Here is a 24439-nt window from a genome sequence, read left to right on the forward strand (position 1 = left end):
GTTCTTTTTTTTCCCTCTCTGTCCAGGTACAACAGATGCAACAGGAAGAGAGAACAGACAATTCTCAGATACTCTTTTAGATCAGATAAAGCTTCAATGCAGTAGACCACAGTAGAAAACTGTAGATGGGGTGATAGTAAATTCATTCAAGTCAACTCTCCCGACTTCCCTTTCATAATATAAACACATAATTTCCCTTCTATCCTTACAAAAGAGAGACTTCAACATTCATAAACATGTATTTCTATTTTGAGATTACAGACATAAAATTTAAAGATTCAACAGTTCTCAACCATTTCCTTCAGCAATAGCCCATACATAGACTATGATGGAAATTAACTAGTGATGCATGAAATTTCTAAAGGAGCCCCTTATGATATCTCTCTAAAAAATTTTAAACAAGAGCTATAAAGTTGTTAACAGATTTATGGTAGTTTTAATGTATCTACTAAAATGTTGAATTAATGTCAGCTTTTGTATTAAGGAAAAATGATTTCCTAATAACCCCTTATAAAAGTAATTGCTGATTCTAAAGCCATTATCTTTAAAAATGCTAACATAGTTTTCTTAGTAAAGCTTCTAAGCAATACTCAGTATGCCTTTCTCATTTTACATATATTCCTAACACTGATAAATATCAACGTATTTTATTCTCTTTTTGTGATTTCTCTTTATAAAGACAATTTTTAACGAGCAGTTTCAGGTTCACAGCAACACTGAGTGGAATGTATGGAGATATCCTATATGCTCGCTTCCCCAACACAGCTCCCCCAGTATCAACATCCCCCATCAGAGTGGTACCTTCCTTACAATTGATGGACTTAACGTTGATACATCATTGTCACCCAGAATCCATAATTTATATTATGGTTGCCTCTTGGTATTGTATATTCTATGGGTTTGGACAAATAGATTAATGGCATCAATCAATCATTGTATGAAGTAGTTTCTTTTTCTTTAATATACTTTGTAATATTTATTAATAAGTAAGAAGTAATATATAATCAATTCACCAATGGCACTTTTATCACATACTACATTCTTATTAAGTTGTTCTGCCTCAGGCCTTTCTCTTTTGTTGCATTAATGGGTCTAATAATCCATAAAACAGTACCATACTTTGAATTCTTAAAATTTAAAATATATCTTTAAATCTGCCCAAGAAAATGCTTCTTCCTTTCTGTGCCCCACACCTGCTCTACTGGTGGAGTCACTGCCGCCACCATTACCTGATTCTCCTCTCTTTGAGAAAGAAATAAGATTCACAACCAAATCCCTTCGGTTGGAGAGGGCCATATGACTTGTTCTGGCCATGCCTCATGAACTCAGTGACATGCTATTTCCAGACCACAGTACTTAATCATCAATTTGAGACCCTCTAAAGATCTCTTTTATCTGCCACAGTACCTGCCAACATCTGAGCTGGAGGCTGCTACTCCAGTTTGAATTCACAGTGAGGAAACAATAAGACATCAACCTGCAACGAACACTGCATCAGAAATAAAGTTTTGTTATTTTAAGCCATTGAGATGCGCACAGAAGGAGAGGGTTGTTACTGCATCCTAACCGAGTTGATTCTGACTAATACACAGCAAAATAATTGATGTTTTCAAAGACTACCCCAAATTTCATTAGGATTTTGGTTAGAATTGTATTAATCCTGAAGATTCATTTTGGAAGAGCTAGCATTTTCACAATATTGAATCTTCCCGTCCAAGAATGTGATATGACTCCTCACTCATGTCTCTTATTCTGAATAAGGTTGTATATATTTTATAAAGTTTAAACTAAGAGCTAGGCATGTATTGCCATTTCTTATTTATGTTTGTTCCCATAGTATAAGGATTTTTAATTAGTCTACAACTGGATGTCCTGGTGAATTTTCTTAATAGTTCTAATAGCTTTGAACTGAGCCTGTTGTTTCCTAAGTCAAAAGTAAATGGTGCTGAATAACGGTAATTGTATGTATTTCTTTGTTAATGAATGCCTCATTTCTATTTCATATCTTACTATTTTAGATGGAAATTCCAGAATAAGATTGATAATATCTTTGAATGAGGATATTTTTCTCTTCTGTATCAGAGGTCAAAAAGCTTTTTCTGTAAAAAGTCAGATTGTAAATATTTTTAGCTTTGAGAACCAGACCATCTGTCACAACTACTCAACACTGCCATTTTAGCATAAAAGCATCCACAACCAACAAATAAAAAAATGAACGTAGCTGGATGTGACTCATAGACCATGGTTTACTGAACCTTGTTCTACTTTAATGGCAAGGCTTTTACTGTTTTGCCATTACTATGATTTTAGTTACTAATTTATTATTTTAAGAAATTATTCCTCCAATTCTACATTGCAAAATTTCTCTCTCTTTTTTTGATAATTCATTTTTGACGTCTATCAAGATCATTGTTTTAAAAATCTGTTACATAGTAATTAAATTAATAGATGTTCAATTTCTCTAGAATGTTCTACAAATTTTCTAGTATTAAACCACTTTTACATCCCTATATGAGTTTTACTTAATTTTGTTTTCATTTTTGTTTTGTTTTGTTTTGTGTATTGTTTTGTTCTGTTTTGTTTTGTTTGAGATAGAGTCTCGCTCTGTAGCCTAGGCTGGAGTGCAGTGGCACAATCCTGGCTCACTGCAACCTCCGCTTCCCGGGTTCAAGCAATTCTCCTGCCTCAGCTTCCCGAGTAGCTGGGATTGCAGATGCCCCCCACCACGCTCAGCTAATTTTTTTGTATTTTTAGTAGGGATGGGGTTTCACCATGTTGGCCAGGCTGGTCACGAACTCCTGACCTCAGGTGATCCACCTGCCTTGGCCTCCCAGAGTGCTGGGATTATAGGCATGAACCACCATGCCCAGCCAGCCATGTTTATTTATTTCTGGATTTTATTAAGCAAATTTTAATTGGATGCTAATGATATACCAGGCACACTTATAGAAGTAATGGATGCAGCAGTCAACAAAATAGAAAAAATGTCCTGCTCTCATGGAGCTGATATTCTAGTGGGAGGACAAAGATAATAATAAAGTCACTTGAATATGTCAGGTGAAGGATAAGAAAGCAAAGACAAAGAGTGTCAGGGTAGGGTGCTATTTTAGAAATGGCGTTCAGGAAGGCCTCTCTGACTGGGTGACATTTGAGCAGAAACTTGAAGAAAGTGAGGGCACCGTCTAATAAATTAATTAAGCAACTGGAAGCAATGCACAAAAGTGCCAGGATAGAGTATAAGCAGGATGCTAGAGGGGCACATGGCAGGATCCCCTAATGTGGTCACAAAAGTGAGGTGAGGAGGGCTTCTGGGAGAAAGCAACGTTTATTCTGAGACCTTGAAGAAAAGTTATATCTGTGTGATGGTTAATTTTATGTGTCAACTTGACCAGGCCATGGGGTGCCCAGACATTTGGTCAAACATTATTCTGGCTATATCTGTGAAGGTGTTTCTGGATGAGATGAACATCTGCATCCATAGACTGAGTAAAGCAGGTTGCCCTTTCTCACATGGATGTGCCTCATCCAATCCATTGACGACCTGAATAGAACAAAAAGACTGAGTAAGAGGGAATTCTTCTTGCCTGGCTGCTTGAACTTGGATATTACTCTTTTCCTGTCTTTGAATTTGAACTGAAACTTTGGTTCTCCTGGTTCTCAGGTCTTTGAACTGGTCCTACAACTACAACATCAGCTTTCCTGGGTCTCTACCTTGCCAACTACAGATTTTGGGACTTCTCAGCATCTATGATCATACGACCCAATTTCTTATAAATCTGTTTATATGTACACACATGCACACACACACACACACACGCACACACACACACACATGCACACACACAACCCTATTGGTTCTATTGCTCTAAAGAACCCTAATTCAATGAGCAGGAGAAAAAATAATATTCTATAATAGCATAATTTATGGTCCCCAAATTAGAGGAAAAGAGCAGTTTCAAGCAAATGGAAGTTCAATACACTTCTTTATCACAGCAAGAGAAGAAATGAGGTGAAGAGTAGGGCTGGACAGATGGGAAGAAACTGGGTTGTTCACGATCCTGAAAACCTTTCTGACTTTGCACTTGTCCTGTGAGCAGTGGGAAGCCATTGTGTGTGTGTGTGTGTGTGTGTGTTTCTTTTTTTTTTTTTTTTTGAGACGGAGTCTCGCTCTGTCGCCCAGGCAAGAGTGCAGTGCTGCGATCTCGACTCACTCACTGCAAGCTCCACCTCCCAGGTTCATGCCATTCTCCTGCCTCAGTCTCCCGAGTAGCTGGGACTACAGGCACCCACCACCACGCCCAGCTAATTTTTTGTATTTTTAGTAGAAACGGAGTTTCACGGTATTAGCCAGGAGGGTCTCGATCTCCTGACCTCGTGATCCGCCTGTCTCGGCCTCCCAAAGTGCTGGGATTACAGGCGTGAGCCACGGCGCCCAGCCGCCATCGTGTGCTTTAAGTAGCAAAGTAAAGTAACCAGTGGGGCCACCAGGTCTCACAGCCCCAGTGGTCACCATCCCATTATATCCACCTGTATGAATACATGGGCTGGTGCCCAGGGAGTTCAGTCATGTAGAGACATTGAACTGTGTTTTATCACATACTGGGCCACAAGGAAAATTTAGATGTACTTTAAAAAGAAGAAATTGTTCACGCTACATTCTCTGGATTAAAGTAAAAAGAAATTATAACATAATAAAAGGGTAGTCAAAATATATATATGAAGCCACTGTAAAGGAGGAAAGATATTGCTCTACCCATCATGATCGAGGACCCTATAACAAAAGACAGATTAACAGAGAGAAGCATAAAAAAGATATTTAATATAGATTTTACATGACATAGGAGCCTTCACAAGAAAATGAAGATCCAACGAAACAGGTACACTTGAGCAGTTTTATGCGAGTTTTGATGAAGACTTGAGAGTGGAGGGGAAATGTAATAAAGCAGAAAGGGTGTGATCTAATGGTAATAAACTGAGGGAACTTAGCAGGGCCTGTTTGTTCAGATTCTTCTCTGTGACCCTGTGTCCTCCTCAGAGATAAGGTTGCTCATCCATTCAGAGGTATAGGGAGGGCACCGCTCACGTGAGGGTTTTGTGACCTGATTCAGGTGAAGGTCAGAAAATCCTTCCCAGGTTGTATGACCTGCTTCCGGCGCGAATGATGTGGGAAGGTCAGTGAGACTTCCCTTATTCTGCCATTATTACAAATTCCTTCAGCTTGATATATTCAATAGGCCAAAATGCCCTATTTTGGGGGGGGTAATGTGTCCGGAACACATGGAGGAAAATTTGTAAATGCTTCTGTAAAATTAGTCTTGGGCCAATAAGTACATGAAACCTGCAGCTATCAACTATATGGACATTCAAAACAAATTTAAAACTTGTAGAGAAAATCATCACAACAATTCAAAGACCCCAAAAATCATAGGCTTGAGGCTTACATGAGAAAGACTGACAATGAATAAAATATTAGATTTCCGAAATTCAAGAAAAGTCAAGGAGAAAAACGGACCCAAAGGACAAAGGGCCTCTGTGCGTGCTATGCTCTCCGCCCGGAACTCACGTCCTCCATCTTTATGCCTGGTGCCCTCACTTTCTTCAGCTCCCTGCCCAAATTCCACCTGATCAGAGAGGCTTTCCCATTAGCCCCTTTCTAAGATAGCATCCTTTCCCATCACTCTCTAACTCTGCTTTGTTATCCTTCCCCTGGCACATTCTGTGCGTCTTCACTATCGTCTGAGTCCTCCCCCTGGAATAAAGCCCGTGAGAGCAGGGACCTCTGTCTATTTTGTCCCCTGCTGCATCCCCTGCTTCTAGAACAGTGCCCAGTACAAGGCTCCATGCGGCAGGTCTGTGACTGGCCTGTTCAAACTTCATCCCCTATCCAGGCCAGGCATTTGGCAGATGCTAAATAAATACGTGTTGAATTAATGGTACAATGCCTCACTGGACATCTTTAAAAAGTAATAGTCTTTTGGGGGTATCAAATCTATCTAAAAATATGTAACTACTAATTCAAAAGTAATAATTAACTATTCTATTTCTCTGTATATAGCAGCCTTTTTTAGTCTGATTGACTAAATTCTGAAAGTCACATTTTGTTAAGGTATAATACCAAGGTTGTATCAACATCTTCACATCTTTTAAATAATAAAGTTTTATATCTCTCAATATTATGTATTTTTGCTACATAAAGTTTTAGGACTCCTGTCCAGACTTAATTTTTCTTGTTTTGAATTTTTCATACCTTTAACAACATTTATTTATTCTCTGCATTCTGGAGGCTGGAAGTACAGGTGCCACCTGGTTGGGTTCTTGGGAAGGGCCCTCTTCCTGACTTGCAGACAGCAGCCTTCTTGCTTTCTCTCACATGGCAGAAACAGGAAGTGCTGCTGTCTCTTCCTCTTCTCATAAGGACACTTATGAGAAGGCTCACCCTCATGGCTTCATGTAAGCCTAATTGTCTCTCAAAGGCCCACCTCCAAATGACGTCACAATGGGGGTTTAGGGCGTCAACATGTGAATTTGAGAGGTTGGGCACAAACATTTAGCCCATAAAAGTATCTTCGTACTTTGGCCATCTTTCTAAATCTAGTTGTTTCTTCTACCTGGTCTTTCCACATTCCATCTACCTGCCTTACAGAGAAAGAGTCTTGCAGCTGAGAGTCTGTGTCAGAGAGAAAAATAGGTCCACCCTAGCTGTTTTCTCCTGTTGACCTGTCCCTGTACCTCCCAGCACTGATGCTCCTGGGAGTTATGGATCCCGGCAGTTAAAAGGATCCATGGAGCCAGCATCCAACTCTTCATGGCCTCCAATCCCTGCCACACATCCTCACACCCACATAACCAATTTAGGGGCTTATTCCAAGCCCCCATTTACACTGACTTCCCATAATACTCAACAGTGTGATGAGCCAACTAAGGTAGGCTCTGAAAAGTTGAATCTATGCGGCCAGTCCTAATTCTGCATCGGAAGCTTGAAATTGGCCAAGGCAGATGCATTTACACCACACACCAAATGCCCCAAATTCAGGCTTTAGTTTTCCAGAAAACCAGTTTACCAGCTCACCACTGCCAATACCCGCATTTTCTAATGGAGGAGAGGAGAGGAAAGGGGAGGGGAGGAATTTTCTAAATAAGAGAAATTATGACTTTATTTTTGTCACTTCTTCTGTGCTGTCTCAAAACTTCTTCCAACTTTGTAACACGTTAATGAAACCTTTTCCTCATTTTCAGTGCGGATGCTGTGTTTTCCTAATCTTTATGTCCCTTTGGTAATTTAACTTGGTTTCTGAATGCCGGGTGGGGACATATCTTTGAAATCATGTTATCTTTGAAATCATGTTATCATCTATTTCAGAAGTCCTTGTGACATGTCTTCGTTCCATTATCTATGCAAAACATGGGCAGAATTACGCAGATCTCTGTTTGCTGCTTTAATTATCCCTTCTCAGCCAAATAGCACTTGCTCTGCCACTAATGATTCTAATCTGAACTGGGAATTGATGTTGACAAAACACAAGCTGTTTAGTTTTTGCAAAGGCTGATCAAATCTCCTACTGAAAACAGAGGTTTTACTAGATATCCAGAAGAGAAGCTCCATTTATTGGAAAATATTTCAGCTGATAAGCAAGAGAGCCAATAAGAAATATCCTTAGGAAGGTAGGAGGGAATTCACGAGATCATGAAAATATAACCACAGTTACATCACTGAGATAAGATCTAATCTAAGTTATAAGGTTGTCCCTTGTGAAAACATGACAAAATAATAATTAAGTGTACATGCCTTGAGAATGTTCTCCATTGTTAAAATAACACCTTTATTTAGGGCAGTTTGTCAAGGCAACTGGGTATGTTTACAGCTTAGAAAAGAATACAGTTGGAATTTGAAAAAAAAAAAAAAAAACAGAGATTATGGAAATTTTGTAAATCAATAAGAATTTATAGTGGGAGATAGGGAGCCTTTGGAGGTTTTTAAGCAGGAAAACAATGCAATAAAAGATGTAATTAAGGAAGATTAGTCTGGCAGTATTAGGGCAAGATCTATCTTAAGTTCCTTATAAGAAACGAAAATAGAATTAGTAATGAGTTAAATCCTACCATCACCACCAAAAAAGAGAGAGAGAGGAAAAGCATCAAATCTCTTCTACTTTCCATAGGCAGTTAGGGTAGCACATGGGCTGGGAAGTACTCAAGGAGTCTTGCAAAGCTTTCTCAGCTCATTAAGTTAAATTACTTCTTTGCTCTCATTTGGTATTCATGAATGCTAAAACAAGTTCTGTAACAGTGCACTCAAAGGCAGTCCAGGAACCTCTTGAAGACTTCTTTTCATTGCTGTTCCATTGTTGCAGCCAATGAGCACTGTCAGCTAACAGCCCACATGGCATCTGATCCTCCCATTGTCCCCTTTTCAGAAACAGTTTACATGTCATCCACTCTTATGAAAATGAAGGAATAGGGGCCCATGTTTTCTAACTCTCATTCAAGAGTCACTAGACTGCAGTAAAATTTCCAACCAATGATACCACAATGACTCAGGGCTCTTGTAGGCTTAGCACATGAAGGAAATGGACAGTGCCAACTGTGACAGTGTTCATCCAAGGAATAGATACGACCTAAAAGACACCAGCCAAACTGCTATTTCTCAAAAGGACAATGTTCCTGCCTGGAGTGCTTGTCCCACTTTGTCTGCAATGTCTGCCTCCTACCCAAGACTCAACGTAAGTTTCCCCTTGTTGGTGAATTCTTCTCAGATTCTCCAGCTCACAGCAATCCTTGACCTTCTGAACTATAATAGATTTTGACTAGACCACAGAATTGCATTGAGCTTATATATTTCCTAGATGGGTATTTCTTTTCATGTGTAAATTCTCTCTCCAACTACAATATAGACTCTTTAAAAAGAGAAACCATGTCTTATACGTCGTATGTCATCCACGTTCAGTGGCATAGGAAGAAGATGGAGATATTGAGGCTGAACCCTTTCTCCAAAATCCTGTGTTCCAAATTATGCTCACGATGGTGAAGCTGTTTGCAAGTCTCCCAAACCTCAAACCCTATCATTTATTTTCAGTCTCAGCAGACTCCTTGCTTTTTTTTTTCTTCCTAAAAAGATAGAGTTCACACAAATTAAGTTCCCACAACTGCCTTCCACTCCACTTCATGATTTTTATTTTCCTCCCCTGCTTTTTCAGAAGAAGGCTTGTTTCTTATTGGCAAAACTGGTCACTTCGTTTTGGAATTTGATTCAACAGTTACTCTACCTTTTAGCCCAATATCTTCAATCCATTCTCCTTCTGCTATAAACATCACAAGTTTCCCTACTCTTTTCTTTGTTAGCATTTTTACCGTTTTCCTTAGAAAAGCTTTTCCCAAAGCCAACTTTTAAAAATAGTATATACTCACTCACTACTTCCTCTCTTCTGTTGTCTATGAACTCCTTGACTTTTCTCAATTTGAGTTTTGATTAAAAAAATCTTTGAGAGGGTTCTGATGGAAGAACTCAAGAATGAGAAAAGTCACAGAGTTCATAGATAATATAATTAACTCCTGATTAATTGAAGCTGTTCCCTTGGAATGTCCAGTTCGAGTTCAGAACTGGAATCCTGTGTTTAACTCCCCCGAACGTGGAAATTAATCACCCATATCTGCCACCAAAGAGGACTTCCTGTGCACACATGGGGCATGTGGTCAGCCAGCCTGTCCCAGCTGTCAGCTCCTTCAGAACCTGCCGCACCTGGGCCGCCTGTCTAAGATCACACATTTCTCAGGCAGCCCACATCTAAGGTGGCCAGATGAAGCACAAAACACTTAGTTCAATTTGGCTTCCAGATAAACAATAGATAGTTTAATTTTTTATGGTAAGTACACGGCAGGCAATATTTGAGACATACTCTTATTTTTAAAATATTCACTGTTTATTTGAAAAATTTAACTGGGCATCCTGTATTTTAATTTGCTAAATCCGGCAACTCTACCCATCCAATGACTCAGTGAGGTAAGAGCGGAAGGGCCAGGACCTTCTGGCCCAAAGACCATCAGCTGTGTTGGGCAACATTGGCTCCAGAACTCCATGAAGGGTTGGCAAAGCTTTGTCCCATCAGCATTGCATTTGCCTTTGTCTTCTCCACAATCCTGCTTCCTTCTCTTCCTTAGCAGAGGGATAAGCCACTAAGGCATTTCTAAATCATACTCTGTCTTAGCATCTTTGCTCAGGGAACCCGTCCTGAGACATCTCTCCATCATAAGTTCCCTTTTAAATGTCCATAGAAAGATAAAATGAGATCTACTATAATTTGAACTCTGGAAATCAGGGAAGGGAAACCAGCGGGAAGCAATAATCAGGCATTCCTCTAATCTACACATGTGAAGAAAAAAGCATTCTTTTTTGTTTTTATTATACTTTAAGTTCTAGGGTACATGTGCACAACGTGCAGGTTTGTTACATATGTATACATGTGCTTTGTTGGTGTGCTGCACCCATTAACTCGTCATTTACATTAGGTATATCTCCTAATGCTATCCCTCCCTCCTACCCCCTCCTCACAATAGGACCTGATGTGTGATGCTCCCCTTCCTGTGTCCAAGTGATCTCATTGTTCAATTCCCACCTGTGAGCGAGAACATGCGGTATTTGGTTTTCTGTTCTTGCGATAGTTTGCTGAGAATGATGGTTTCCAGCTGCATCCATGTCCCTACAAAGGACATGAACTCATCCTTTTTTATGGCTGCATAGTATTCCATGGTGTATATGTGCCACATTTTCTTAATCCAGTCTGTCACTGATGGACTTTTGGGTTGATTCCAAGTCTTTGCTATTGTGAATAGTGCCACAATAAACATACGTGTGGATGTATCTTTATTGCAGCATGACTTATAATCCTTTGGGTATATACCCAGTAATGGGATGGTTGGGTCAAATGGTATTTCTAGTTCTAGATCCTTGAGGAATCGCCACACTGTTTTCCACAATGGTTGAACTAGTTTACAGTCCCACCAACAGTGTAAAAGTGTTCCTATTTCTCCACATCCTCTCCAGCACCTGTTGTTTCCTGACTTTTTAATGATCGCCATTCTAACTGGTGAGAGATGGTATCTCATTGTGGTTTTGATTTGCATTTCTCTGATGGCGAGTGATGACGAGCATTTTTTCATGTGTCTGTTGGCTGTATGAATGTCTTCTTTTGAGAAGTGTCTGTTCATATCCTTTGCCCACTTTTTGATGGGGTTGTTAGTTTTTTTCTTGTAAATTTGACTGAGTTCTTTATAGGTTCTGGATATTAGCCCTTTGTCAGATGAGTAGATTGCAAAAATTTTCTCCCATTCTGTAGGTTACCTGTTCACTCTGATGGTAGTTTCTTTTGCTGTGCAGAAGCTCTTTAGTTTAATGAGATCCCATTTGTCAATTTTGGCTTTTGTTGCCGTTGCTTTTGGTGTTTTAGACATGAAGTCCTTGCCCATGCCTATGTCCTGAATGGTATTACCTAGGTTTTCTTCTAGGGTTTTTATGGTTTTAGGTCTAACATTTAAGTCTCTAATCCATCTTGGAAAAAAGCATTCTGCATAGCAAATGAACAGTGTTCCTAGAAGACCAAAATACGCTAAGTAGAAAACACCTGGAATAATTAGTAATCAAAGAAAAGCAAATACATATCATCGAACAATCATTTTTTACCCAACAAGTTGGTAAAAATAAAGAAGGAATATATACAGTATTGTCGAGTGTATGATAAAGTAACCAATTGTATGTTTTGCTAATAAAAATGTGAAGTGGTAGAAGATTTCTAGAAGGCAAAGATTATATCATGTACATATACCTGAACCTAGGGATTTTATGCCTAGATATTTAACCTAAGGAAATAAACATATGTACAACCACATAGGAACAAAACTTTAAAATCTCAAAAAATTAAAAACTACCAATAAGGTTGGTCAAACAAATTATAGCAGTTCTATTACAACCAGAATAACTTGAAGGCATTTTAAATTACCATTTGTGTATATTCATTGACATGGAAAAATATTTATGATACATTTTATATGAAAAACAGATTTCATGTTTATATATATGATGTCCCATTTTTATTTACAAAAATACAGATTTATATTTTTGAAAAAATAATTATAAATTTTAAGTGTTTATATTTGAATGGTGGTATTATAAGTGATTGATTTTTTTTTGTAATTTGTAATTTTTTCTATGATGAATAATACTATTTGTATGATTTAGCAAACAATACTTTGCTCTACACTATATGCACCAAAACCTTCAGATTTTTTCGCCTTGACCTCATCTTTTTCTTTTTTCTTTTTTACCTTTCTGTAACATTTTATATATTAAATAGTTTACTGTATAGAATCCTTTTCCACCATCTTGGCTTTGCATTATTTTGTTCTTTTCTATCTAAAACTCTCTTCCTTAGTTCTTTTTCCTTTTCCCTTTATGTCGATATTACCCAACATTGTGTCGTCAGGTCTTTTCTCTCTTTTTTCCATCTGTATGACTTACATCATTGTCTATATGCAGATAACTCAAACATCTTAATCTTAGTAAGTCAGTACTTCCCTCAAGTGCATGTGAAACCCTAGTTCCAAATGCCCACTGGACTTCCAGATTCAAACATTTATACTGCACCTGCTATGTTCGGGAAATAGAGCCTAGAGAAGAGGCTGCGATGACAAGGAGAGCCCACAAATCTCCATGAAGAAACATCCAGTCTCCACTTGGATATGCCAATTTCAAAATATTTCGCCATTTCCCAAGTCAGCTCTTATTCCTGATCTTTCTTTTTCTATTACCAGCACAACTATCATTTTAGTTACCCAGCTATGCCTATGGCAGTAATTAATTAATTAGTTCACTTAGCAAGTGAGGGATCTGATAAAATAATGGTACTCAGCCTCAGCTATATATAAGAATCACCCAGGAAGCTTCAAAAAAATACTGATGCTTATTTCCCACCTCAAAGATTCTGATTTAATGGGTCTAGTATCCCAACAGGGCAGTAAGAGTTTTATTGCCTCCCCAGGTGGTTTATAATTTCAGCAAGAATTGAAAGTCACTGTGCTAGACACAGAAAGAGCAGCATATAATGACTGATTGTGTGATGAGAGGAAAAAGGTTAAAGCTTTTTAAAAAACTGTACTTACTTCCTAGTGATATCATCTGAGTTAAATATATATACGCTGGATGGCAGAAGCTGAATCAGCTTTCCTAGTGCACTTGTCTCTTTATCAACTCAACTCTAGCCTTTATACTATTTCCAGAATGCATGGAGAGAATATAGCCATACTGTCATTTAGGCACTCCCATGCTGTGACCCACAGTCTTTGGTGTTATTGTTCCACACATACATCAGTTAAATAGGACTACCCATTGCTCCCCAGACATTGTCTCTGATTTAACTCTGCCTTTGCCCTTACTATTCCTCCCACCTTAACCATCTTTCACTCCCACCTCAATCAATCACAACTCCACCAATTCATTAGCTCTAAGGATCAATGGTGAACCAACCTTGATAGCACGCCCGTCTGCATGCCCAGGAGTAATTCCTCACCCTCCTAAACTCCAAAGCACGCCTTATTATACTTAACAAACTTAAGGAACTCTGTCTATGGAAACGTTATGAGTACACGCATCATATACTTCCAATCAGATTTTAAGCTACCTGAGGGCCAAAGGTAAGATCCCTTATTTCTACATAGAGAAATGAAGGAGGGAAAGCTGAGGGCTCCGGAGTCATCCTGCCTGAGTTTATACCCAAACTCTGCCAACTACACACAGTGTGTGTGACATTTAGGCAAGCAATTTACCTTCTGAATCTCTTTCCTCCTCCTCTGAATGAAGATAACAATAGGACCATACAAGATTGTTATAAAGGTAAAATAAAGAGATATATACAAAGCACTTTGCACAATAATTGCTCCAAATGGCATTGATGATGATGGGAACCAGTGTTTGGGGGTCTAAACTATGTCAAGAAGATATTTAGTTAGGAAGGTGACAGCATCTCTGTGTAGTAAATAGAAGGCAAATAAAAGCTCTTGGATTTGGAAAATGTTTATTATATTTTCTAACATTACTCCCTAGGACAACTGAAGTTATTATTGCAGTTTCAATTATTCCAGACAGTTAGTCCTGCTTCCTGATAGTATGTAAATTTCCCAGCTTGGTGCCATCTCTAAGATTCTAAATTTCATTTTGCACTGACAGCTTTTCTAAAAACTCCGCCACTCAGAGACCCCCGTGTCCTAAATGCTGTTTCTTTGTGGAGTACAACGTTTTTAATTGGGTGAAACAGTGATGGAGAGCATGTCAGAGTTCCACGCAGGATACACTCATTTGTGAAACATGCAATCCCGCTGTTAAGCCTGCAATGAACCAAGAGAGCAACAAGCTATTTCTACCTAGTGGGCTGATAGCATTACAGCCTCTGGATCTGAAATGAGATCTATTTTAAATTTAATTCATTTTCTGAGGGATACATAACAAGAGCCTCTTCTGTATGCACCTGAATCAAAAGACCATAAGCCATACTGATAGTGAGGTAGGGGAAGGTGAGGACTCAGAGGCAGCTTCCTCAGCGATTCCCCGTCGCCAGGTTGTCATCTCTCCCAGCAAACACAGTCTTGCTGTTTTTTATGCCTACTTGAAGTAGACATAACAGAGACATAACAAAGAGTGCATCGGTGTTATGCTCGACATCGGTGTGTCGAGGCTGCAAACAAACGGAGCATCTGCTCTTAGAGTGGCTCTGTAAATTTTTTTCTCTCCTTTATCATCAACTTTCCTCTCTGTGGTGGAACCTTCTTATCAGCACTGAAACATGTTCAAGTCCCTCTTATCTTTAAAAGTAAAAATAAAACATAAAAAATCTACCCTTGGTCCCACTCCCTCCTCCAGTGACTGCTCCACTTCTCATCCCCTTCAAAAGGCATCAACCTACTCTCTACATTCACTGTGTGCCTTCCTCATGCCTCATGCATATTTCAAACCACCTCGACATAGATGGCTTCCAAATCCTCATCCTCCGACTTCATGAGAACCATGCTGAGGTCACTAATGACTTCCAGGTAGCTAAATCCATTCCTCAGCTTACGTGGCACAATTAACCAGGAGCTCCTTCTTTCCAGGAGCTCTTGATCACATCCAATGACCAACGACCCCTCACTTGATGTCCTCAGCCCACTCAGACCTCCCCTCTGAGTAGTGCATATCCAAATGCCGACTCCACCTCTTCTACCTGCATTCTCAAAAGCTCTGCAAAACATCTTCCAAACTAGCTGTCACCTCCACTGCTTATGTGATCACACCAGATACCCAAGAGACATCCTTGACCCTTCCCTTGCTGTGGTCCACGCTAACCATTGCAGGGCCCAGAGTAAGAATATGTATGGCGCTCATATGCATACGTGTAGCTTTTATGTTTGCGTAAAGAATCAGTATCATATTTCATTCATGCTGGGTCTAAACCAGAGTAGTATGAGTTGTGAAGTATAGCAAAATATTCCTCAGCTGCCACGCAAAAGCACTCCGGAGACCACAGTAACTTAGGAGTATCCCAGCGCTAAGTAAAACAAACAATGAAGGTGGATACTGAACCTACTGAGAAATTACACTTCGTTTCATTCATGTCATAGACTAGACAAAGTCCATTAATTCATCTTTTCTTTTATGGAGGCATTTGCTCTGCTCAGATCCTTCCTGCACTGAAAAGCAGTGTTAGCAACAGCTCAAGCCAAAGTCACCACGACATTTAGATACCTTCGTACAGAGAAGCCAGGTTGAAGAGACGGAGAGAAGCATCTTTCTGGGACCCGGGCAGCCTTAGTCTTGAAAGTGGTTGTTTAAGGTTATGGGCAAGTGACTTGCCTGGGCTGAGAGAGACCCATTTGTTTATTAATACCTTTATTTTTTGTGAGTGTTTGTGATGTGAGTAGTCTTCTAAAACAGGATTGGCAAAATTTTTTGTACATATTTTAGACTTTCCAGGCCAGAAAGGCCACTGTAGCAAAGAAGTAGCCACAGAATGAATGAGTGCAGCTGTGTTTCAATAAAACTTTATTTAAAGAAAAAATCAGGACAGGGGCCGACTTTGGCCCATGGGCTGGAGTTTGCCAATCCCTAGAATAAAGTATAAGGCCCAGAGTCGGGTCTCTTTTGCCCCAAACTAAGAGTAGTATTGCCCTCATTCTCTGCTTCTAATAAATCATCCTGTTCTACTTTACACCTTAAATATGTTTCAAATCCATGCGCTTCTGAACATTTCACCATCACCACCCTGATCAACACTGCTTTTATTTCCCACATGGGCTACAATTTTGGAATAACCTCTTAATAGGCTTCTCATTTCATTTCCGCTCACCCACGCTCCTACGTCACTTCTGCAGCTAAGCTGATTTTTCTAAAATGCAAATATGACCACGTTGCTTCTCAACTGAACACTTTTTCGTACCGTCCCTGAAAAATCAAAGCCACAGTTTTCAACATGATCTATCAGCCCCTCGCCAGCCTCAACAAAGGCCTCCCCTCTTTTGACCTACCCTCAAGCTGCAGCGACTGGGTTCACATCTTCAGGTGCTCAAGTTACCTTCCTTCCCGCATGCCGCCTCCTCTCCTTGAAAAACCATTGCTCCTCTTTACCCGGGAAATTCTTACCCTTTGCCTGGGGCTCCTCTGAGAAGGGAATTTCCTGGCCTCCCACATCAAGCTTGGCATCATCATTTTTTTTCCAGCTACTTACCCCAGTTAAAAAAAAAAAAAAAAAGAGTTGCTTGGGTCATCAATCGCTGAATAAAACACAGGCTCAATGCGGACAGAGCAATGCCTTGTTTAGTCCGTTGCCAGGTGCACCCAAATCAAGAACATCTCATTCTATGAGGAGGAGTTAAAGGAATCCGAAATGGGAATGTGGGCAGTAGAAAGAGAAGGAGAAAGAGCAGGCACCGAACAGGGAGGAGAGAGGACAGGGCGAGTCATGCCTTCAAACACATCAAAGTGTTCCAGGTAAAAGTGGCCACAGGCATAGTCTACGTGGCTTCAGACAGAGATCAGCATAGTACCCACAGCTGGAAGTTAATGTGAAGGTTTAGGCCTGGAACTTTTAAGAAATATCTAGGCCCGGCATGGTGGCTCACGCCTGTAATCCCAGCACTTTGGGAAGCCGAGGCAGGAGAATTACGAAGTCAGGAGATCAATACCATCCTGGCTAACACGGTGAAACACCGTCTCTATTAAAAATACAAAAAATTAGCCGGGCGTGGTGGCACGTGTAGTCCCAGCATGTGTAATCCCAGCATGTGTAACATGTGTAGTCCCAGCTACTCGGGAGGCTGATGCAGGAGAATCACTTGAACCCGGGAGGTAGAGGTTGCAGTGAGCTGAGATCGCACCACTGCACTCCAGCCTGTGCGACAGAGCAAGACTCCTTCTCCAAAATAAATAAATAAATATCTAGTGATTAAAGCTGTCCAGCAGTGGAAGAAGCTGGCCTCATTGTGACAGCCTCCCTAGGACTGTGCTGTGAGAAGAAAATTGTCCCTGTAGGACCAGAAAAAGACTTCTCCCTCCTTTGCCTCTGAAGGCTTTTGCAGAAGCAGGTTGGCAGTTCTACCCAATCCCTTTGTTTGTTGCTGTAACTGTTATTGTTATGAAATGTTCACCTAAAAACTAAAATAGGACACATACAACTCAAGTCCCTTGCGGTCGATTCTTCACCCTGTACATTTACATACTTTGCTGTGGGTTAGATTGCGTCTCTCAAAAAAAAGATTATGTTGATGTCCTAATCCCCAGTATCTCAGAATGTCATGTTATAGGGGGATAGGGCCTTTACAGATGTGATCAAATTAAAATAAGGTAATTGGGCCTGTAATCCCAGCACTTTGGGAGGCCGAGGTGGGCGGATCACCTGAGGTCAGGAGTTCGAGACCAGCCTGGCCAACATAGTGAAACCCCGTCTCTACTAAAACTACAAAAATTAGCCGGTCATGGTGGTGGGCACCTGTAATCCCAGCTACCTGGGAGGCTGAGGCAAGAGGATCAACCCAGGAGGCAGAGGTTGCAGTGAGTCAATACTCCAACCTGGGCAACAGAGCGAGACTCTGCCAAAAAAATAAAAATAACAAAAAAAAATAAGGTCATTGGGGTGGGGTGAGTCCTAATCCAATATGATTGGTGTTCTTATAAAAAGGGGAAATCTGGACGCAGATGCACAGGGAGACACACATGGAGGGAAGATGAGGGGAAGACGCAGAGAGAGCACCGTCTAAAGCCAAGGCACCCCTCAGGCTACAAGAAGCCAGGAGAGACACCAGGGACAGATTCTTCATCTCAGCCCTCCGGAGGCATCGAGTCTGCTGTTACAGACCAAACTGTGTGCCCTCAACATTTCTACATTGAAGCTCCAGTCCCCAGTATCTCAGAATATGACTGTATTTGTAGATAGAGCCTTAGAAAAAGGTAATTAAGTTAAAGCAAAATCACTATAGTGAGCCAGTCTCAGTGGTGTCCTTATCAGAAGAGGAGATTAGGACACCTGAAAGAGACTAGGGATGCCCATACAGAGAGAAGGTCACATGAGGACACAGTGAGAAGACAACCATCTGCAAGCCACAGAGAGAGGTCTCAGGAGAAACCAACCATACTGACACCTTGATCTCGAATTTTCAGCCTCCAGAACTGTGAGAAAATGCATTTCTGCTGCCTATGCCCCTCAGCCGGTGGTATTTTATTACGGCAGGCCCAGGAAACTCATACATTTTCCCACAGCACTACTTTGGTACATGTTGCTTTAAAATTGTATTAAACATGCATTTTCCCATGAACAATATATAATATTGCTTTGGACATTTCTTGACTCTGTATGGATGGCATTGTATCATGTGCATCCTTCTCAGCTTGCTCTTTTGCTTAACATTATTTTTATGAGATTTGTCCATGTGCATTCATGCTGCTCTCACTGGTGCTTTTTCATTGCTGTATAGTATTCCATTTTACGAGTGTGCTACAGTGTATTTACCCATGCCATGATGATGGGTTTTTAGACTGTTTACAGTTATTCACTATTAAAACAATGCTCCAATAAATATTTCCTCAGTCCTGGTATGTAAGTGTTAAATTGGAAGTAAAGGTGAGACTCAGTTCTCCTTCCAGCCTGATCACCATATAAGCTCTTAAAAAAATTCAGCCAATCAAACAACACTGAGAGAGAACCCTGTTCCAGGCAGCCACTCACATGGACATTAATGCAGGACAGAAGATGCAGTTTCTACTAGGGAAAGTAATCTTTATCTACAACAAATATTTACTAAAAGACCATTCTGGGGTAAACGAGGCATTGAGAATATAAAGATGAATAGGACAAAGCTCTTGCTTTCATGGGGTTCACAATCTCATCGGATGGTTCCATAGACAATAAAAAGGGTGAACCCTAGGGAGCAGCTTACACTAGGAACCAAATGAGTAGTGTGGGGAGCAGTGCTCTGGGAAATTGGGAAAACTCGCTTTGGGCTGAGGACAAGGTCTTCATACTGGACTTGAAGATGACTAGACTCAGAGAAACACAGAAAAAAAGGAACTACGCCATGTGGGAGTTTCTCTCAGTAGCAGAGATTGGAAATGCATGTGGTCAGCTTAGCAGACAGTAATTGACTAATGTGTTTGTCAAGGAGAGAGAGTTAGAGGTTGAATAGGGCAAGACATGGATGCCTGGGGAGATTGTGCTTGATCCTCTAAGTAAAAGGGAACTTTGAGGATTACCTATGACATGTTGAATGCCCACCCCTAAGAGTGTATAAAGAGAGGGCAATCACTGTGTTCAGGAGATGATATGGAGCCCATTCATACAACAGGATGAAGTTGAACTACCTCATCTCTAAGACCCTATGCTCTGCATCTAGCTCCCATCTGTCGAACGAATGTATTATGAGGAATGAACAAAAGGCAACCCAGTAGACGGTGTTTAAATATGAAGGCTCCAGACTTGGGCTCAACCCTCATCCTCACCACGAGTGTCCTTTCTGAGCCTCTGTTCCCACTTCTGTAAAACAGTGAGGATAAGCGTATAGACATCTGGGACGACACAGGCAGAGTCCCCAGGGCAGTGTTGGCCTGATGAACGCTCAGCAACATGATGGCCCTTGTGAGGTTGAAGCACCACTGTAGTAAGGCCGATCGGATAGGACCTTTGACAATAACACCTACCACAACCCATTTTATGGTGCTTTTATTTCAGTGTTCCCATTTCAACCATCTTATTTATTTCAGCACACAATACCATGCATTAGGAATGCCTTGAGAACATTTAACATCATCAAAAATAGATACATGGTATGAGATAGAATAGAGCAGGATCCAAATGCTTCATGAATTTAGGAATCCATTTTGGATTCCCTTGTTTTTGGAGGTTCTTGAGAGCCAGCAAGGCAGCTCATCAGCCAAATGGTCAAGTGCACTTAACTTATTTTTGTTTTTTGGGTTTTTTTTGAGACAGAGTCTCACTCTGTCGCCCAGGCTGGAGTGCCGTGGCACAATCTCGGCTCACTGCAATCTCCGCCTCCTGGATTCAAGCGATTCTCCTGCCTCAGTCTCCTGAGTAGCTGAGATTACAGGTGCGCACAACCACGCCCAACTAATTTTTGTATTTTTCATAGAGACGGGGTTTCACCAGGTTGGTCAGGCTGGTCTCAAACTCCTAACCTTGTGATCCACCCGCCTCGGTCTCCCAAAGTGCTGGGATTACAGGTGTGAGCTACCGAGCCCAGCCACCCTTAATTTGTCATCCTGAAACAGGAGAAAAATCTCCAGGAGGTCTTACTTCCTAGTCCTGGCTCTGCCCATCACTGGGCAGACTGATTTTCCACATCTGGAAGCAAAGGGAGAAAAAGCATCCCTCAAAACTCACTAGGATCAGTTCTAAAAAGGAAGACTATCTTACTCATCTTTGTATGTTCAGAGGCTAGTTTGGGGCCTAACCAGGCATTCGTCTGGGAGATGGTATGGCCCAGACGCAAGAGCGCAGGCCTTGGGATCAGGTAGCTCAGGTAGCCTTGAGCTCACACCAGGGAGTAGACCACTGCCAGCAACGAGTCTGTGAGCAAATGACCTAATCACTGGGCACCTCACTCTTCTCATCTGTAAACTGGGCCACCAAATTTGCAAGGCCAGTGAGGATTGGTGCTCAGGGGTGCAACAAACCCAACACAGAGAAGCCACACTGCTGATTTTCAAGCCTATGGCTTATAGCAGATTTTCCCCTAATAGATTTTTCTGAGCACCACCTCAGATTCGCGTCTGGTGTTTTCAGCTTAACATGCAGATTCAGAGCTCCGTGCAAACCTACTGAATCAAAGTAGAGGTTACCTTTCCCATTCTGTACTTTTAGCAAGTTTTCCAGGAAATTTGGGCGTGCACTCAAGTTTAAGTGTAAGGCATGATTTAGGTTCTATTGGATGGATAAACCGCTCCTCCCAGTAAATTATTACACATGGTTTTTACTCTCAGGCATCAGGAAATCGGGGTGAGAAGCTCCTGCTTAGAGATGACAGCAGCCCTGTCAGGGGCTTCAAACACAGTTAACACTGTTAGGAAAGAAAGACTTGTGAAGCTTCCACGGAGACCTCGCAGATTTCCTGAAACCAGGCAGGCAGCAGGAAGAACAGAGATGCCTTTGCCTCCCAGCACACCACAGATTGGCAGTGAGCTTCACTTGAACAAGGACATGCACCTTGGTAATGTTCTCCTCATTTCCACAAACCTCCGTCAGCCAAAGTTCCTGTGCAAAGCAGAGACTCCTCTCCTCCCTTGATCTTAATGGGGCCAACTTCTTCAGGCAAAGCCAATGATGCAAAAAAAGCCAAGCACAGAAACATCTAAAGGCATAAAGCAAACAACATTTTTAGCAGAGGTTTCCTAAAATGACAAGACCGTTTGCAACATTTTTTAATGACAGCGATGATGATGACAAATAATCCACCGTCAGTAGGAAGCTGAGCTTTTCTGCTTCCATTTTGAATAACGTCCACTTTAAAAGGTTAGATTGCTCCACAGTGAGGTTAAAACCATAGTTATTTCTCCTCCATGTTGGAATAGATAAAAGACTATTTCTGAAGCCTCCAAGAAGGTTGTTAGAGCAACAAATAAATGTCGTGTGGATTTTCCAATGCTGTTGAGCAAAGGTGAACTACTCTGGAAGCAAGTGGAAGGCCAGGACGTAAATCTCTCTAGCTGCACACGTATCTAAACGTTAGTATCTACGGAAGGTCAATTGATTTGCTGCGAGTTCAGAATAAATGGGTCATATTCTCAGTGGCTCCTAAATCTGGTCCTACAAGACCTTAAAGTTTTTCCATTTATTTGAAAAAGTGGGAGACAGTGGTGTTTGGTGATTGAAGAGGGTGGGAGATGTTTGCTGGTAGTACTGACAAGCGAGGTAAGCCCAGTCTTTTAAAGTGGCACATTTTCAATAGCTTTCAGTTGAAATGTTGGTGTGAAAGTTATTAAGAGAATGATGATAAACCATTAGGGGAAGCAGTGTGAAAGGGAGGTCAGGGTATTCAATACGAGCTTGAATCATAGGGGTCAAATGAGGAGACACACAGAAAAACAAGCACAGCTGAGGCTTTGGAAAGGTGTTCTCACTCTGGCCAATGCCCAGCGCTAGCCTCAGGGTCCACCCCACCTTCAGAAGCTGAGGGTGACACCGTCTTACAAGGGCGTGGTACTCTTGATGCTCAAGCCACCTTCGACTTTTACCTGGGGTTGCAAATAAGGGTCAATAGCGAGAAGGAGAGGTCAAAGATACTCAAAATAATTAAGCTTCCTGCCACTAAAAATGTAAGCCAATGGAAACGTATTTGAGATGGCTATAACAGGAAGAGAATCCTATCCTGGGTAGGAAATTCAAAGGTGTTTGCCCCGGGAAGATTTCATCTGTACCCTTCGTATTTAGAACACCATCTACACTACTGAGTGTCCAAAAGCTGTTCTTTCTTGCATTCTGAACTCTGTATTGTGGTCTCAATCCTTTCCCATGCAATATAGAGAAAATTCCTGAATTTACCATCCAGAGAAGCATGGCAATCCCGATACCAATGCTAGTGGGGTTAGCTTAGGAAGAGGCACATGAACCAGCCCTGACTAACAAGCTTATGTTGTTAAGATAAGAGAGCGAGTCTTTTGGGATCTTCTGGGAGTTATTTCCTCTGTTGGAAATACAGAGATACAGGGGAAAACTCTCTTTCTCTCCTAGAGATTGTCTTGTCTGGATGCCATACTTGGAACTGCCGAAGCCATTCCGAGACCATGAGAGCAGCCATTACTCCAAAATGGAAAATGGGAGAGATGGAAAAACCTGCCCAGCTGCCCGATCAACCAACCTTAGAGCTGTCCTATTTCAGGTTTTCTTGTTAAGTGACATAATACATTTTCCCCATTGCTTATAACAAATTAAATTTGGAGGTTTTGTTACTTGCAGCTTAAAGTATCCTCACTGATGTAAACATGAACATTCTCAGGTTGCTGGTCAGACTTCATTCTGCCTTTGTCTCTTTAAACACATAATTGCATCATTAGGAGAACACACGTACAACACCCAAGATCAAATGGAGACTACATAGAAAGAACAGGCTGACAAACCCATTGGAAAGTACAGCTTTCTCCTTGCCCAATCTTACCAGATTGAATAAAAATAAGAATAGCTAGCCGGGCGCGGTAACTCAGGCCTGTAATCCCAGCACTTTGGGAGGCCGAGGTGGGCAGATCACGAGGTCAAGAGATCAAGACCATCCTGGCCAACATGGTAAAACCCTGTCTGTACTAAAAACACAAAAATTAGCTGGGCGTGGTGGCACATGCCTGTAGTCCCAGCTACTCAGGAGGCTGAGGCAGGAGAATCGCTTGAACTCGGGAGGTGGAGGTTGCAGTGCGCTAAGATCGCGCCACTATACTCCAGCCTAGCAACAGAGCAAGACTCCATCTCAAAAAAAAAAATAAGAATAGCTAACATGTATTTCTATGTACATCCCAGGCACAGTGATGGGCATTTTACAACAGTTATCTCTTTTCATCCTAACTTTTTAGATATCTACTGATATTGTGGTTTTGATGACAATAAATTACCTGGGAAATGTTGATAATCATTCTTGTTAATCATAGAAGATTATTTAATCCTTTCACTTAAATGCCTTATGCAAAGTATGTACACATTTGTTCTGATATTTGATTTTCCCAATTTTTTAGTACATGAAAATTAAAGCTGAGAGCACACAACTCGTAAACAGCAGAAATGGAAATCGAATCTTGACCTCCCCCAGTACTCTTCTCACTTTACCTTATGTCTCTCATACACTGTCATTAACAGTGTCAAATTATTTAAAAACTGGAAAAAAATTATACTCTTATCGTGGCCTAAAGCCTGGCTACTCAAAGTGAGGTCTGTGG

At 41.0% G+C, this 24439-nt stretch overlaps 1 long non-coding RNA gene across 4 annotated transcripts in view; it reads right to left on the reverse strand.

The window, feature by feature from the left end:
• Positions 1 to 10647, reverse strand: part of LOC103878657 — a 63980-nt gene extending 53333 nt beyond the window's left edge. Inside the window, exons 1-2 of one of the 4 annotated variants that reach the window (XR_004179348.1) lie at positions 6248 to 10647; positions 1408 to 1489 (exon numbers count right to left, since the gene is read on the reverse strand). This is a non-coding gene — a long non-coding RNA (uncharacterized LOC103878657). The remainder of the gene's footprint in view (positions 1 to 1407; positions 1490 to 6247) is intronic. The other 3 variants (XR_004179350.1, XR_004179351.1, XR_004179349.1) reach the window with 3 other exon arrangements.
• Positions 10648 to 24439: the final 13792 nt, after the last annotated feature.

This window comes from Papio anubis, chromosome 17 (assembly GCF_008728515.1).
Source record: "Papio anubis isolate 15944 chromosome 17, Panubis1.0, whole genome shotgun sequence".
Taxonomy (NCBI): domain Eukaryota; kingdom Metazoa; phylum Chordata; class Mammalia; order Primates; family Cercopithecidae; genus Papio; species Papio anubis.